This window comes from Dendrobates tinctorius, unplaced genomic scaffold (assembly GCF_039654945.1).
Source record: "Dendrobates tinctorius isolate UK_male_01 unplaced genomic scaffold, ASM3965494v1 ptg000115l, whole genome shotgun sequence".
In the NCBI taxonomy this organism is placed as follows: domain Eukaryota; kingdom Metazoa; phylum Chordata; class Amphibia; order Anura; family Dendrobatidae; genus Dendrobates; species Dendrobates tinctorius.
This window is the reverse complement of record NW_027361783.1, coordinates 14,963,041-14,981,000: the sequence shown is the minus strand read 5'-3', so window position 1 is coordinate 14,981,000 and position 17,960 is coordinate 14,963,041. Positions and strand designations below refer to the sequence as shown.

General features: G+C 44.8%; 1 protein-coding gene across 1 annotated transcript in view; it reads left to right on the top strand.

Annotated features, from left to right (window-relative positions):
• The window catches only part of DOK6 (docking protein 6), an 800,529-nt gene that overhangs the window by 562,137 nt on the left and 220,432 nt on the right, over positions 1–17,960 (top strand).

Genomic DNA, 17,960 nt, shown 5'->3' with positions numbered 1-17,960 from the left:
GCCACGGCCCCATTTGTAGGGTCAGTTTTTTAGATTGATGAGTGCTTCCCAGAGCTATCCATGTCCAGCAGCAGCTTTGACGTTGGTATCTTTGAAAGGGGAATTTGGATTATAACAAACCAGTAATGTATCTTCCTGATAAATTTTCATTTGGAGAAAAAAGTCTAGGGTGTTCAGGGAGAGATGTAATCCAGTAGCGTAGCTACTGGGGGGGCAGAGGGGGCGGTGGCCCCGGGCCCCGCGCTCTGAGGGGGCCCGCCGGAGCTGTAACTGTATCTGCCGCAGAGCAGGGAGAATCGATCATCTCCCTACTCTCCTATGTCCTCTACTGTATGTATGCACACAGGACCTGTGATGAGGTCACAGGAGGGGAGGAGTCGAGGTCACATGATCAGGGGCCTCAGTGTATTCAGGACGTTGCTGTGCTGGTTGTCATGGTGCTGGATGAGGGGAATTTTATATGTGGGGTCAGGAGGGGTTTACAGGGTGGATGTAGTAGAGCCGTGTGTATGGAGCGGAGCCGTGTGTGTACGAGGTGTACGGAACGGAGCCATGTGTGTATGAGGTGTACGGAGTGGAGCCGCGCGTGTGCGAGGTGTATGGAGCGGAGCCGTGTGTATACAAGGTGTACGGAGTGGAGCCGCGTGTGTACGGAGTGGAGCCATGTGTGTACGGAGCGGAGCCATGTGTGTACAAGATGTATGAAGCGGAGCCGTGGGTGTATGAGGTGTATGGAGTGGAGCCGTGGGTGTACGGAGTGGAGCCGTGTGTGTGTATGGAGCACACATGCGGCTCTGCTCCGTACACCTTGTACACACGCGGCCACGCTCTGTACACCTTGTACACACAATGGCTCCACTCCGTCAACCTTGTACACATGTGGCTTTGCTCCATACACCTCGTACACACGCGGTTCCGCTCTGTACACCTCGTACACACGCACCTCCACTCCGTACACCCCATACACATGGCTCTGCTCCGTACACCCCATGCACACACGGCTCTGCTCCATACACATCTGGCTCCACTCCGTACACCTCGTACACACATGGCTCAGCTCCGTACACTTTGTACACACAGGGCTCCATTCCGTACACCTCGTACACACACGGCTCTGTTCCATACGCCTCATACACACATGGCTCCGCTCACCTCATACACACACGGCTGCGCTCCATACACCTCGTACACACAGCTCCGCTCCGTACACCCATGGCTCCGCTACATACACCTCGCACACACACACAGCCCTGCTCCATAGACCCAGGGCTCCACTCCATACACCTCGTACACACAAGAACCTAGAATATAAGACATATTTTCAGTTGTTTCACACTTTTTTGTTAATTATATAATTCCACATGTGTTAATTCATAGTTTTGATGCCTTCAGAGAGAATCTACAGTTTTCATAGTTTTGAAAATAAAGAAAACTCTTTGAATGAGAAGGTGTGTCCAAACTTTTGGTCTGTACTGTATATACAGTCATATGTTAAAGTTTGGGCACCCCTATTAATGTTAACCTTTTTTCTTTATAACAATTTTGGTTTTTGCAACAGCTATTTCAGTTTCATATATCTAATAACTGATGGACTCAGTTATATTTCTGGATTCAAGTGAGGTTTATTGTACTAACAGAAAATGTGCAATCTGCATTTTAACAAAATTTGACCGGTGCAAAAGTATGGGCAACTCAACATAAAAGTGACATTAATATTTCGTAGATCCTCCTTTTGCAAAAATAACAGCCTCTAGTCGCTTCCTGTAGCTATTAATGAGTTCCTGGATCCTGGATGAAGGTATTTGTCACCATTCCTGTTTACAAAACAATTCCAGTTCAGTTAAGTTTGATGGTCGCTGAGCATGGACAGCCCGCTTCAAATCATCCCACAGATGTTCAATGATATTCAGGTCTGGGGACTGGGATGGCCATTCCAGAACATTGTAATTGTTCCTCTGCATGAATGCCTGAGTAGATTTGGAGCGGTGTTTTGGATCATTGTCTTGCTGAAATATCCATCCCCTGCATAACTTCAACTTCGTCACTGATTCTTGCACATTATTGTCAAGAATCTGCTGATACTGAGTTGAATCCATGCGACCCTCAACTTTAACAAGATTCCCGGTGCCGGCATTGGCCACACAGCCTATAGCACGATGGAACCTCCACCAAATTTTACTGTGGGTAGCAAGTGTTTTTCTTGGAATGCTGTGTTTTTTAGCCTCCATGCATAACGCCTTTTTGTATGACCAAACAACTCAATCTTTGTTTCATCAGTCCACAGGACCTTCTTCCAAAATGTAATTGGCTTGTCCAAATGTGCTTTTGCATACCTCAGGCGACTCTGTTTGTGGCGTGCTTGCGGGAACGGCTTCTTTCGCATCACTCTCCCATACAGCTTCTCCTTGTGCAAAGTGCGCTGTATTGCTGACCGATGCACAGTGACACCATCTGCAGCAAGATGATGCTGCAGGTCTTTGGAGGTGGTCTGTGGATTGTCCTTGACTGTTCTCACCATTCCTCTTCTCTGCCTTTCTGATATTTTTCTTGGCCTGCCACTTCTGGGCTTAACAAGAACTGTACCTGTGTTCTTCCATTTCCTTACTATGCTCCTCACAGTGGAAATTGTCTCTTCAGAGAGGAAGAGGACTAGAACTCTAGTGCCACCTATTGGAGGTAGCAATCCTAAAAGTCAATGTTGACGCTTTAACGAGCCTAGTTACATGACTTAGGATAAAAGCCAAGCCAGAATCTCCATTTGCAGACACTGTGTTTCGGGGTACTGCCCCTCATCGGTGCAAAGTGGGAGATCTGGTTTGGCTGTGAGAGAGGCGTCTGACCGATATCCAAGAAGTATCATTTCTCCTTGCGGAGAATGACATGCTAAGCATGTCGAGGTGAGGAGACTTAAAGCCGCAATGCTCCTCTGGGAAATATGCTAATTATGCAAATTGTCTCTTCAGAGAGGAAGAGGAATAGAACTCTAGTGCCACCTATTGGAGGTAGCAATCCTAAAAGTCAATGTTGACCCTTTAACGAGCCTAGTTACATGACTTAGGATAAAAGCCAAGCCAGAATCTCCATTTGCAGACACTGTGTTTTGGGTGTACTTCCCCTCATCGGTGCAAAGTGGGAGATCTGGTTTGGCTGTGAGAGAGACGCCTCTCTCACAGCCAAACCAGATCTCCCACTTTGCACCGATGAGGGGTAGTACCCCGAAACAGTGTCTGCAAATGGAGATTCTGGCTTGGCTTTTATCCTAAGTCATGTAACTAGGCTCGTTAAAGGGTCAACATTGACTTTTAGGATTGCTACCTCCAATAGGTGGCACTAGAGTTCAAGTCCTCTTCCTCTCTGAAGAGACAATTTGCATAATTAGTGTATTTCCCAGAGGAGCATTGCGGCTTTAAGTCTCCTCACCTCGACATGCTTAGCATGTCATTCTCCGCAAGGAGAAATGATACTTCTTGGATATCACAGTGGAAACTGACAGGTTAAATCTCTGAGACAACTTTTTGTATCCTTCCCCTGAAAAGCTATGTTGAATAATCTTTGCTTTCAGATCATTTGAGAGTTGTTTTGAGGAGCCCATGATGCCACTCTTCATAGGAGAATCAAATAGGAGAACTACTTGCAAGTGGCCACCTTAAATACCTTTTCTCATGATTTGCTACACCTGGCTATGAAGTTCAAAGCTCAATGAGGTTACAAAACCAATTTAGTGCTTCAGGAAGTCAGTAAAAAGTAGTTAGGAGTGTTCAAATCAAGAAAATGATAAGGGTGCCCATACTTTTGCACCGGTCAAATTTTGTTTAAATGCAGATTGCACATTTTCTGTTAGTACAATAAACCTCATTTGAATCCAGAAATATAACTGAGTCCATCAGTTATTAGATATATGAAACTGAAATAGCTGTTGCAAAAACCAAAATTGTTATAAAGAAAAAAGGTTAACATTAATAGGGGTGCCGAAACTTTAACATATGACTGTATATATATATATATATATATATATATATATATACATATATATATTATATACAGGTTCTTTTCACAATATTTGGTCATGGCTCTTTTTGCATCAATTACTGCATCAATGTCTCATCTTCCTCTTGACAATACCCAATAGATTCATTATGGGGTTAAAGTCAGGCGAGTTTGCTGGCCATTCAAGCACAGTATATACTGCTGTATTTATACCAGGTATTGGCACTTTTGGCAGTGAGGACAGATGCCAAGTCCTGCTGGGGAAGGAAATTTCCATCTCCAAAAATATATACAGGTACTTCTCACAGAATTAGAATATCATCAAAAAGTTAATTTATTTCAGCTCTTCAAAAGGCTTCCTAAGTGTTTAAAAAGGCCCCTTAGTCTGCTTCAGTAGGCTCCACAATTATGGGGAAGACTGCTGGCTTGACAGATGTCCAGAAGGCAGTCATTGACACTCCACAAGGAGGGTAAGTCTCAAAAGGTCATTTCTTAAGACGCTGACTGTTCACAGAGTGCTGTTTCCAAGCATATTAATGGAAAGTTGAGTGGAAGGAAAAAGTGTAGTAGAAAAAGGTGTGCAAGAAACCATGATAACCACAGAATTGAAAGGACTGTTTTGAAAAGGCCATTAAAATTTTTTGGGGAGGTTCACAAGGAGTGGACAGCTGCTGGAGTCATTGCTTCAAGAGCCACCACACACAGGCATATCCAGGACATGGGTACAAGTGTCACATTCCTTGTGTCAAGCCACTCATGATCAATAAACAATGACAGAAGCATCTTACCTGTGCCAAAGAGAAAAAGAACTGGACTGATGCTCAGTGGTCCAAGGTGTTGTTTTCAGATGAAAGTACATTTTGCATTTCATTTGGAAATCAAGGTACTAGAGACTGGAGGAACAGTGGAGGAGCACACAATCCAAGCTGCTTGAGGTCTAGTGTGAAGTATCCACAATCAGTGATGGTTTGGGGAGCCATGTCATCTGCTGTTGTAGGTCCACTGTGTTTTATCAAGACCAAAGTCAGTGCAGCTGTCTACCAGGAAATATTAGAGCACTTCATGCTTCCCTCTCCCAGCAAACTTTTTGGAGATGGAAATGTAATTCTCCAGCAGAACATGTCACCTGTCCACACTGCCAAAAGTAAGAATATCTGGTTTAAAAACAACAGTATCACTGTGTTTGATTGGCCAGCCAACTCGTCTGACCTTAACCCCATAGATCCATAGAGAATCTATGGGGTATTTTAAAGAAGAAGATGAGAGACACCAGACCCAACAATGAGACAAGCTGAAGGCTGCTATCAAAGCAACCTGGGCTTCCATAACACATCAGCAGCACCACAGACTGATCGCCTCCATGCCACACCGCACTGATGCAGTAATTGATGCAAAAGGAGTCCCAACCAAATATTGAGTGCATTGACATTTCAGTAGGCCAACATTTTGGATTCAAGCTGGTGTTATAAAGTATTCTAATTTACAGAGATAATGACGTTTTGGTTTTCATTGGCTGTAAGCCATAATCTTCAACATTAACAGAAATAACCACTTGAAATAGATCACTTTGTTTGTAATGACTCTATATAATATATGAGTTTCACTTTTTGTATTGAAGAACAGAAAAAAATTAACTTTTTTGTGAGAAGCTCTCATATATACAAGAATTTTTGGAAGCTGTGTTGATTTTTTAGCTCCTCATTGTGCACTGGGGTTTATAGATGCGATTTTTAGAAGTCTATAATAAAACATATGTTTTTTAAAGTCTGCAGGTACTCTATTTTACCTCAAACTTCTGAATCCCTACATGTGTAGAAATGGAGCACTCACCCGGTCTTTTCTGTTGAATTCCTTTAATCCATATTAGATGATATCAACATCTCAATAAAGTGCATGGTGCAGTGTGCAGGAGACATGGGAGATATGTATAACGCTTCCTGCCCATGAATATTCCGAGATTGAGTGATTCCTGGACAATAGAAATACAAACCTATTTATTGCTCTGAAGTTTAATTGTTGGATTAATCATTAATTACATCAATTTTAAAAGCTCAGCAAATAGACTCAAACTCAAGGGGATAAGTATTATGAATAGCTCATGAAAAATATTAGAGGCAGAGCTGTAGAGGCTTTGAAATAATAGCCACACCATGGCCCTAAGGTCTGAGCTGGCACAAATGACGTTCTGACTTTTAAAAATATCATTATTGACACACATTGTACTATGGGCTGATTAGCTGGAAGTTATACCTTCGAAAAGTAATAAAACCTTACAGAGCCAAGCTGAATTATAATTGGCTAACATATTTTTTCTTTCATAGAATATGTGACACTGCAAAATAAAGTTAAGGGCCTGTCACACTAAGTGATATCGCTAGCAATATCGCTATAACGTCACTGATTTTGTGACGTTATAGCGATATTGCTAGCGATATCGCTATGTGTGATACTTACCTCTGACCGGCTCCCCCGCTGATTATCGCTGATCGTGCGAGAACGTCCTGGACCATTTCTCATCATCAGCTTCCTGCTGGGCTTTCTGTGGTGCCGACGAGTGATGCGTGGACGCGGGCGGGAGGACGTCAGGATCGCCTCGTCTGACAGGTAAGTATCGACCCCCTGACCCCTGCTATGTCGCTGGTGAGATTTGCCTGTGTGGCAGCTCACTAGCGACCACTTAGCGATGCACCAGCGATCCTGACTGCGTCATATCGCTGGTCAGGATCGCTGGTGCATCGCTAAGTGTGACAGTACCTTTAGAGACTATTTCTAAAGTAAACATTTTGGATCTAAGCTGATCTGTCAGTCACTCAAAAGGTTAAGATATTTGTTAGTTACGTTGTTTTATTTATGTGCTTTCAGTTTTCCTGTATTATTTTGCTTTTGTTCAGAACATAGAAAATGCCTTGAGGCTAAAACATGCAGCATATCTGAAGTAAACATAACGGATATTGTACAGCTGTTCTAAACTTACAATTCAGGCTGTGTTCTAACCAGGGGTAACCACATTAGTGCAAATGTTGAATAAACCAGTGCTTACAATATTTAGAGTAGAACATACTATACAGTGGCTTGTGAAAGTATTCACCCTGTTGGCATTTTTTTTATTTTGATATTTCACAAACTAGGCTTTTTGAGAATTTGCATCAGTTCATTTAAAGAGCATGCCTATGACTGTAAACATTTAGTTTTCTTTTTATTGGGAAGCAAAAGAACAAAATAACTGAAAACTTCATTGTGCATAACTATTCCCCCTCCGTGAAGTCAGTAATTTGTAGAGCCTGCTTTTGTGGCAATTACTGCTGCAAGTTGCTTTGAATAAGTCTTTATGCGATTTCCCCATCTTGCTACAGGGATTTTTGCCCTTTTCTAAAGGTAAAACTTCTCCAGATCCTTCAAGTTAGATGGTTCCCTGTGGTGAACAGCTATCTTCATGTCTGACCACAGATACTCAATTGGACTAAAGGCCCCTTTACATTTAGCCATGCACCAGCGATCCCGACCATGATATGACCCAGTCAGGATCGCTGGTGCATCACTAAATGGTCGCTAGTGAGCTGCCAATCAGGCAGATCTCACTAGCGACGCAGCAGCGGTTGGGGGTCACTCTTACCTTTCAGACGCGGCAATGAAGACATCCTACCGCCCGTGTCCATGGCTCGCTCGTCGGCACCAGCAAGAAGCCAACGACGAGAAATGGACCAGGCCGATCTCGCACGATCAGTGATAGCCAGCTGAGGAGCCGTTCGGAGGTAAGTATCACATGTAGCTATATCGGTAGCAATATCGCTGCTGCGTCACAAAATCGGTGACAATTTAGCGATATTGCTAGCGATATCTCTATGTGTAAAGCCCCTTAAGGCCTGGGCTATGACTAGGCTACTCCAAAGCATTTACCTGTTTCCCCTTAAACCACTCAAGCGTGGCTTTAGCAGTATGCTTTGGGTCAATGTATTGTTGAAAGGAGAACCTCTGTCCCAGTATCAAATCACTGATAGACTGAAACAGGTTTTTATCAAGAATATCCTGTATTTGGGGGAATGCAAGCAACCCTGCCTGCTTTGATTAATTTCTGAGTACAGATCACTATAAAAAAACATGAATCTGTCATTGAGTGCATGGAAAAAAGCAATCAAGTTGTCGACTGTGGAAAAGATATATGTGACCAAAATGAACAATCATTTCCAGCAGATGCTATCTAGCACCTATTCCTACACTAAACTGAGCTAACAGTGGTATTAATAGGGAATAGAATAGATGTTACCCTGATATGTTTTCTTAGGTTGCAGCAGCAAGGACTATAAGGCAATGATCCCTGACTAGATGCCTGTAATATGCTAACCCTACTGTGGTAGCTCACCATACAGGAATTGCAAATCAGCGCAGTATTATTAGAGAATAGAATCTATTTGAATTAGCCCTGAAAAAAAGATATTAGTTTAATGTAGCAGCATCAAGGACTGTTATTTCATCAACTCTGCTGGGGAATATAGAGGAGCATTTTGCATCTACTCAGCCTTTGTAACTACTGTACAAAGTCTCCTGTACCACTGTGAAATATTGTATGCGCTGTGAGAATTCTCTATGTGATGACAACCTGACAGCTCACAACAAGGCACAGGTCATATACTAATAGAACCCATCAGCTCTATGAGTTCTATTAGTGTATGATCCAGTAATATAATACTGTTCCTCAACCAGATGGTGGAGCCTCAGAAAACATTTTTTCCCATTATTAAGGAGTGGATATTCTAGACTGGTAATGCACATGCACTAAGTGCATGGACTGAAAAACAGTTACCCCTGGGGGGTACACATATATACAGTTGTGGCCAAAAGTATTGACACCCCTGCAATTCTGTCAGATAATACTCAGTTTCTTCCTGAAAAAGATTGCAAACACAAATTCTTTGTTATTATTATCTTCATTTAATTTGTCTTAAATGAAAAAATACAAAAAGAATTGTCCTAAAGCCAAATTGGATATAATTCCACACCAAACATAAAAAAGAGGGTGGACAAAAGTATTGGCGCTGTTCAAAAAATCATGTGATGCTTCTCTAATTTGTGTAATTAACAGCACATGTAACTTACCTGTGGCACCTAACAGGTGTTGGCAATAACTAAATCACACTTGCAGCCAGTTGACATGGATTAAAGTTGACTCAACCTCTGTCCTGTGTCCTTGTGTGTACCACATTGAGCATGGAGAAAAGAAAAAAGACCAAAGAACTGTCTGAGGACTTGAGAAACCAAATTGTGAGGAAGCATGAGCAATCTCAAGGCTACAAGTCCATCTCCAAAGACCTGAATGTTCCTGTGTCTACCGTGCGCAGTGTCATCAAGAAGTTTAAAGCCCATGGCACTGTGGCTAAACTCCCTAGATGTGGACGGAAAAGAAAAATTGACAAGAGATTTCAATGCAAGATTGTGCGGATGTTGGCTAAAGAACCTCGACTAACATCCAAACAAGTTCAAGCTGCCCTGCAGTCCCAGGGTACAACAGTGTCAACCCGTACTATCCGTCGGCATCTGAATGAAAAGGGACTGTATGGTAGGAGACCCAGGAAGACCCCACTTCTTACCCCGAGACATAAAAAAGCCTGGCTGGAGTTTGCCAAAACTTACCTGAAAAAGCCTAAAACGTTTTGGAAGAATGTTCTCTTGTCAGATGAGACAAAAGTAGAGCTTTTTGGGCAAAGGCATCAACATAGAGTTTACAGGAGAAAAAAAGAGGCATTCAAAGAAAAAAAACACAGTCCCTACAGTCAAACATGGCGGAGGTTCCCTGATGTTTTGGGGTTGCTTTTCTGCCTCTGGCACTGCTTGACCATGTGCATGGCATTATGAAGTCTGAAGACTACCAACAAATTTTGCAGCATAATGTAGGGCCCAGTGTGAGAAAGCTGGGTCTCCCAGCAGGACAATAACCTAAAACACACTTCAAAAAGCACTAGAAAATGGTTTGAGAGAAAGCACTGGAGATTTCTAAGGTGGCCAGCAATGAGTCCAGACCTGAATCCCATAGAAAACCTGTGAAGAGATCTAAAAATGGAAGTTTGGAGAAGGCACCCTTCAAATATCAGGGACCTGGAGCAGTTTGCCAAAGAAGAATGGTCTAAAATTCCAGCAGAGCATTGTAAGAAACTCATTGATGTTTACCGGAAGCAGTTGGTCGCAGTTATTTTGGCTAAAGGTTGTGCAACCAAGTATTAGGCTGAGGGTGCCAATACTTTTGTCTGGCCCATTTTTAGAGTTTTGTGTGAAATGATCAATGTTTTGCTTTTTGATTCTTTCTCTTTTGTGTTTTTTCATTTAAGACAAATTAAATGAAGCTAACAATACCAAAGAATTTGTGATTGCAATCATTTTCAGGAAGAAACTGAGTATTATCTGCCAGAATTGCAGGGGTGTCAATACTTTTGGCCACAACTGTATCAAAGAAAGTTGAAGGTAGGACTCTCAAAATTCTTAATGTGGGCATCATAAACACCCTTAAAAAATTTATAGCAAATGTTTCATGATAACCCCATTGATATAGTGGTAGAGGAGGAGAAGGAGAAGGATGACACAAAAAAGCAGAAATCCTGAAGCGTATATCCCTATTTGAGTTGGAAGGCGTGCATGGCAATAGACCAGAAAAAAACAAACACTGAATTTGAGTTTATGTTCCACTGGAGCAGGCCAGGACCTCCAAGGTGTAAAGAGACAGTTCATCCCATGTGTCTATTTTGGATACCCAATAGTTTTAAGGCACATAGGACTTATGGAGGATGCTGGTTTGGTCAGCAAGGTACTCCTTCAGCATCTTCCAAAACTTTTTACTTCTTGTCAGAATACCCGGCACATTAGGGTCTCGGCACTGTGAGTTTCTGAGAAAACTGTCCCAGACCTTTGATAGTGTTCCTCTGCCTCTGCTGCATCTGGTGTGTGTCTCCTTCATGGTTGGTTGTCCAAGGAACTCTGACCTCTGTCGCCAGCGTTGCCAAATGTAAATTTTGTTAATATTTCTTCAATTAGGGCCTTCAGGTGCTGCAACATTTTATTCGACCTCTTTGCCATGGAAAGAAGAGATGGAAAGTTCTCCTTGTAGCTTGGCTCCAGGAGGGTGCTCAACCAGTAATTAGTGTTGACCAAAATACGTACAATGCGAGGGTCAAGGGTCAGGCAGTGGAACATAAACAAAAACATGTGTGCCAGACTGCCAACTGCCAATACTTCCTTGTCCCCACCAAGAGGACAACTGTCCATCTTCTCCTCCTTGTCCTCCCTCTCTTCATTGTCTTCAGGCCATCCAAGCTGGACAGACTGAATGAAAGTGGTGTGGCTAGTACCGTCTATAGTGCAGGCAACCAGCTCTTGTTCCTCCTCCTCATTATCACCCAATCAGCATTGAGAGTATGAGATGAAGCTGGGCTGTATAGCATCATCCTGTATAGTTTCTTGCTCCTTGTCAACTTGCTCTGCCTGCAAAGCCTACTTTTTCATTTGGAACTGCAAGAGTTCCAGTAGACATAGAAGCGGGATGGTGATGCTCATTATGATAATCGCTGCTCACCATCTTGATTGCATCCTCACAGTTTTGGAGAAATGCACAGATGTAAGACATCCATGCCCACTCATCAGCTCTTACATGCAGAGGTTGACTGGAATACCAACGGACAGCTGGCTTTCAACTACTGCCCTCTACTGCTCACAAAACCTTGCCAACTGGTGTTGAAATTTTTGAGATGGAGGGTGAGGAGGAGCAGCAGGTGCAGGAACTGCTATAGAAGGTGGTGGAAACCACACTGAACCAGGGCCCGCAATCCTCTGCGTCAGTAGCATGTGTTCTGTCCCAGGGTCTGACTTGGTCCCGGCTTCCACAATGTTCACCCAGTACGCCTTCAGGGAAACGTAGCATCCCTGGCCACAAGCACTTGTCCACATATTCGTGATTAAGTGGACCTTCCCAATACCAGCATTGGTTAGGGCATGGCTGATGTTATGGGACACATGCTTGTGTAAGGCAGGGACAGCACACCAGGAGAAATAGTGGCAGCTGGGGACTGAGTACCGCAGCCGCCATGAAGTAGTAGAAATCTTCTATCTCCACAAGTCTAAATGGCAACATTTCAAGGGCAAGCAGTCTGGAAAAGTGGCCATTTTGTATTGTAGCCTGTTGGTGAGTGGCTACGTATTTCAGCTTGGATTCCAAGAACTGGGGTAGGGACAACTGAATGCTGTGCTGAGACAAGGAAGTAGACATGGTTGATGAGGGTGGTTGTAAGTGTGCAGAGACAGAGTGGTATGTATCTTTGCTGGTGTCTTGGGCATTGGATTTGTATGCATGTAGAACGGCAGACACTTTTACGAACCCTAGCATTTGGCCCAACTAGTCGGGTGCTTTGCTGTCATGTGCCTGAGAATACTGTTGATGGTCAGGCTCGTAGTTGTGCTGCCCCTGCTGATGCTGGCATGGCAGATATTTCAAATGGCCTTTTTTTTGCTTACTGGACTGTCTTTAAAAACATGTCAGAGTCAGCAACATCTAAACCTTGGCCTGGCAACAAGACCTGTGTTGGTGCTCTGTGGAATACCTGCCTTCTCTGTGTCTCTGGCCACCCCACTGCCTCTTTCTGACTGTTGTGGTGCTTCAGATCCTTCCTGTGCACTGCTGTCCTCTATCTGCAAGTCACATTCCCAGGTTGGGTCATTGACTTCATCATCCACCACTTCTGCACCCTGGTCCTCCTCCTGACTTGCTGATATAACAACATCAATTGTTAGCAATTGTGTCTCATCAACATCCACCTCTTGCAAAAGTAATTTCATTTTGCCACCATCGCTTTCTTGTGACCGTGGTTGGTCAAGTATTTGAGCATCACTACATGCAATCTCCTCATGTCCTGCTTGAAACATGCAGGGTGAGAGGTCAGAAACTGTAAATGGAAATGTGAACAGTTCTTCATAGTGACCAAGTGTGGGATCACATCTCTCTGGTCACTCCGCATAGAAGGAGGAAGGCAGATCAGGGTGAAGATTACATGATCCAGTATCTTGGCTACTGAGACAAATTTGCACATCTCAGATGGACTTTTTCACTGCTTGCGCTATATAGTGATGCTACTGCAACAAACCAGGTCTGGCTGTATACATTTGATGCCCAACTGGCACAGTATAAATTATGTATAATTTTTCCCTGCTGAAAAAACTTTGCAAAATTACTATCACAGGAAAATTTGCACACCTCAGATGGACTTGTTACACTGCAGTAGCAATACAGCGAGGCTATTGTTAACCAACCAACTCTGGCTGTATGCTTTTGCAACTAGTGCACTATAAATGCTGTATAATATTTCTCTGTCCATAACAATTTACAGGATTAAGAGCAAAAAGAATCTTATTCCTAAGAAGGACTTTTGGTATGATTTGCAGCAGAAAGTAAGTGCAATTAACCCCATCCTGTCCTACACTATCCTTTCTGCACAATCTCTCCCTAAGTGCAGCTAACAGCAGTTTGAATATTGATTCTAATTAGCCCTAATGAAGGCTATTATTGCAGTTGAAAGAAATATAAATGATTAGAGTTGAGCGACTTTTCGTTTTTTAGGGTCGCGTTTCGTTTCGTGAAACCCGACTTTTCCAAAAGTCGGGTCGAGCAAGATCGTCTGATTATAGGGAAAAGTCGGGGTCGTCCCGAAACACGAAACCCAATGTAAGTCAATGGGGAATAAAAGTCGGCAGTGAGAGGAGGACAGGAAACACACCTACAGTGCCCATTTGAATGCCAAAAGCATCAATTCTTCTTACTTAAGCTTGTCAACCTTAATTAACTTCATAATACAAGTTACGCACTGAAAAATGGGGGTTATTTGGCTAAAGTTGTGGGGGGGGAGGGCTGGCTGCAAGTTTTCATGTGCCCTTTAACACATACCACAACTCATCATGCTCCGATACGGCAGATAAATAGCGGTATAGTACAATGAAAAATATCTCACTTTTTACATCTCATGACGAGGCCCATCTATTTCTCCATACAGAATCATTGGTCCCATATAATGTTTGAAACAGTATATGATGAGCTCCACATAATGCTACAGTATATGTTGGTCCCCATGGATGAAGCTCCACTGTCTTATGGGCCCAAATAATGCTCCAAACATAATGGGCCCCATTTCTAATGCTCTAGTGTATAATGGGCCCTGTAAATGCTGCTCCAGTGTCTGATGTCCACCTTTGGAATGTTCCAGTGTATGGTGGGCCCCATCTATCATTCTCCAGAGTATAGTGCTCCCCAAAAATTGCTGTCCCAACATTGAAAACAATCAAATAAGTTTCCTCGCTAGGGAATCCCTGTACTTGTCTGGACAGGTGCTGTAGCTTGCTTAACAGCTCGCCAGCCGTTCTCACGCCCAGTATGGATTGCACGTGATTGCACAAAGGTTAGAAAGGGTACCGTATCCCTGGATAACATGTATGGATAGCGTACACATTCAAAATATATGTCTCAGGAGGCAGGCTCAGACGGTGTCAGGCCCAGTATGGATTGCACGTGATTGCACAAAGGTTAGAAAGGGTACCGTATCCCTGGATAACATGTATGGATAGCGCACACATTCAAAATATATGTCTCAGGAGGCAGGCTCAGATGGTGTCAGGCACAGTATGGATTGCACGTGATTGCACAAAGGTTAGAAAGGGTACCGTATCCCCGGATAACATGTATGGATAGCGTACACATTCAAAATATATGTCTCAGGAGGCAGGCTCAGACAGTGTTAGGCCCAGTATGGATTGCACGTGATTGCACAAAGGTTAGAAAGGGTACCGTATCCCCGGATAACATGTATGGATAGCGTACACATTCAAAATATATGTCTCAGGAGGCAGGCTCAGACGGTGTCAGGCCCAGTATGGATTGCACGTGATTGCACAAAGGTTAGAAAGGGTACCGTATCCCTGGATAACATGTATGGATAGCGTACACATTCAAAATATATGTCTCAGGAGGCAGGCTCAGACGGTGTCAGGCACAGTATGGATTGCACGTGATTGCACAAAGGTTAAAAAGGGTACCGTATCCCCGGATAACATTTATGGATAGCGTACACATTCAAAATATATGTCTCAGGAGGCAGGCTCAGACGGTGTTAGGCCCAGTATGGATTGCACGTGATTGCACAAAGGTTAGAAAGGGTACCGTATCCCCGGATAACATGTATGGATAGCGTACACATTCAAAATATATGTCTCAGGAGGCAGGCTCAGACGGTGTTAGGCCCAGTATGGATTGCACGTGATTGCACAAAGGTTAGAAAGGGTACCGTATCCCCGGATAACATGCATGGATAGCGTACACATTCAAAATATATGTCTCAGGAGGCAGGCTCAGACGGTGTCAGGCACAGTATGGATTGCACGTGATTGCACAAAGGTTAGAAAGGGTACCGTATCCCCGGATAACATGTATGGATAGCGTACACATTCAAAATATATGTCTCAGAAGGCAGGCTCAGACGGTGTCAGGCACAGTATGGATTTGATGGCCCAGATTACACAGCGGAGGAGCAGGGAGAGGTAAAGATTGCAAATGCTGGGGCCCTGCCCAAGCAAGGGGGGCCCACTCGTGGGCGTCGGTACTGGCACTGGGCCCCTCATAGTACAGCGGTGTGTCTGACGGCGGGTGTGCACCACCACCGTCAGAGACACTTGATTGCACTATGAGGGACCCTGTGCCAGTGCCCGCGCCCAAGAGTCGGCCTACCCACCTGTCCAGGGCAACGGCACTCGCACGGTGTCGTGCGGTAGGTGGTGACCCCGGCCATGGGGGGGGAGGCAGCACAGTTAGGGAGTTTTACAAAGTGGCATATGTTGATGTTGGACATTCAGCTGATGCAAAAGGCGAAATAGGTGAAGTACCAGGAAGAGGTGGACCAAAGCAAGCCATTTTTCTGTCACCCTATGTGTCATCAGGGGAAGGTGGGACAAAATCCTTGGAAACCCATGCGTGGTTCATTTTAATGAAGGTTAGATCATCCACATTTTGGGTTGACAGACGGGTCCTTTTTTCTGTCAGGATTGATCCAGCTGCACTGAAGACTCTTTCCGATAGCACACTTGCAGCTGGGCAAGCGAGCTCCTGTAAGGCATATTGAGCCAATTCAGGCCAGGTGTCCAGTTTAGCGGCCCAATAGTCAAAGGGGAATGACCTGTGTGGGAGAACATCGATATGGGAGGAAAAGTAGTTTGTAACCATAGTTGACAACTGCTGTCTCCTGTCACTTTCCATCGATGCAGTATTACCAGTTGTGTGAGCGGTATTTGAAAAATCAGTCCACAACATTGTCATGAAACCCCTGTCTCCAACGCCACTTCTGCTGTGTGCACCACGAACACCTCTGCCAAGCTGCCCCCGGCCCGTACGGCTCGTGTGAGAACCATCACCGCTGCTGTGTGCTGGGAATGCCTCAAGCAACCGATTTACCAGAGTTGCTTGTTTATTAGCCAATATTAGGTCAAGGTTCTCCTGTGGCATGATGTTTTGTAATTTGCCTTTATAGCGTGGATCCAGGATGCTGGCCAACCAGTAGTCGTCATCGTTCATCATTTTGGCAATGCGGGGGTCCCTTTTTAGGATCCGCAAGGCATAATCTGACATGTGGGCCAATGTTCCCGGTGTCAATGATGCACTGCGAGTGCTGGGTGGAGGAGCACTTTCTGGCAAATCCACATCCCTCCAGTCACGCACAAACCCTGTACCAGACCTTGCCACGCCAACATTTTCACTTGCCCCATGAGATGCATCCTCCTCCCCTAAGTAAACATCCCCATCATCCTCCTCCTCCTCCTCTTCTTCCTCCACCTCGTCCAGGAGAGGTCCCTGAGCAGACAATGACTGAATGTCATCAAGGATTCACTCCTCCTCTTCCTCCTCATCAACATTGGCTGCAGACGCCTGCTCCTTAAGGTGCGTCAAAGTTTGCATGAGCAGACGCATAAGTGGGATGCTCATGCTTAGGATGGCGTCGTCTGAGCTTACCAGCCGTGTGCATTCCTCAAAACACTGAAGGACTTTACAAAGGTCTTTCAGCTTCGACCACTGCACGCCTGTCAACTCCATGTCTGCTCTCAAAGTGCCTGGCCGTGTATCCTCCCACAAATGCATTATGGCCTGCCTCTGCTCGCACAGCCGCTCCACCATGTGCAGGGTGGAGTTCCACCTTGTTTCAATGTCGATAATGAGGCGGTGGTTGGGAAGGTGGAGCAATCGCTGCAGCTTCTGCATACGAACGGAGTGTACAGGCGACCGGCGGATGTGCGCGCACAGTCTTCGCACCTTCTGGAGCAGGGCTGTTAACTCCGGATAATTTTTGAGGAAGCACTGCACCACCAGGTTCAAGGTGTGAGCCAAGCAAGGTATGTGGCTGAGTTTTGAAAGGGCTATGGCTGCCACAAAATTACGGCCGTTATCACTAACTACCTTGCCTGCCTCAAGATGTACACTGCCCAGCCATGACTCAGTTTGTCGCTTCAAGTACTCGGCCAGCACCTCGGCGGTGTGTCTGTCGCCCAAACACATCATCTGCAACACAGCCTGCTGACGCTTTCCACTAGCTGCTCGATAGGGGGACACATTGTGTGCAACAGTGGCAGCTGCAGATGGAGTGCTCGTACGACTGCGCTCTGTGGACGAGCTTTCGCTTCTGGAGGAGGAGGAGGAGGAGGGTCGAACGCCTACAGCCAACTGTTTCCTATACCGTGGGCTAGGCAGCACTGTCCCACCACCGCTGTCCCCTGTGGACCCTGCATCCACCACATTAACCCAGTGCGCAGTGATGGACATGTAACGGCCCTGGCCATGCCGACTGGACCATGCATCAGTTGTGAGGTGCACCTTTCCACTCACTGACTGCTTGAGTGCATGGACAATGCGGTCTTTCACATGATGGTGGAGGGCTGGGATGGCTTTGCGAGAAAAGAAGTGGCGACTG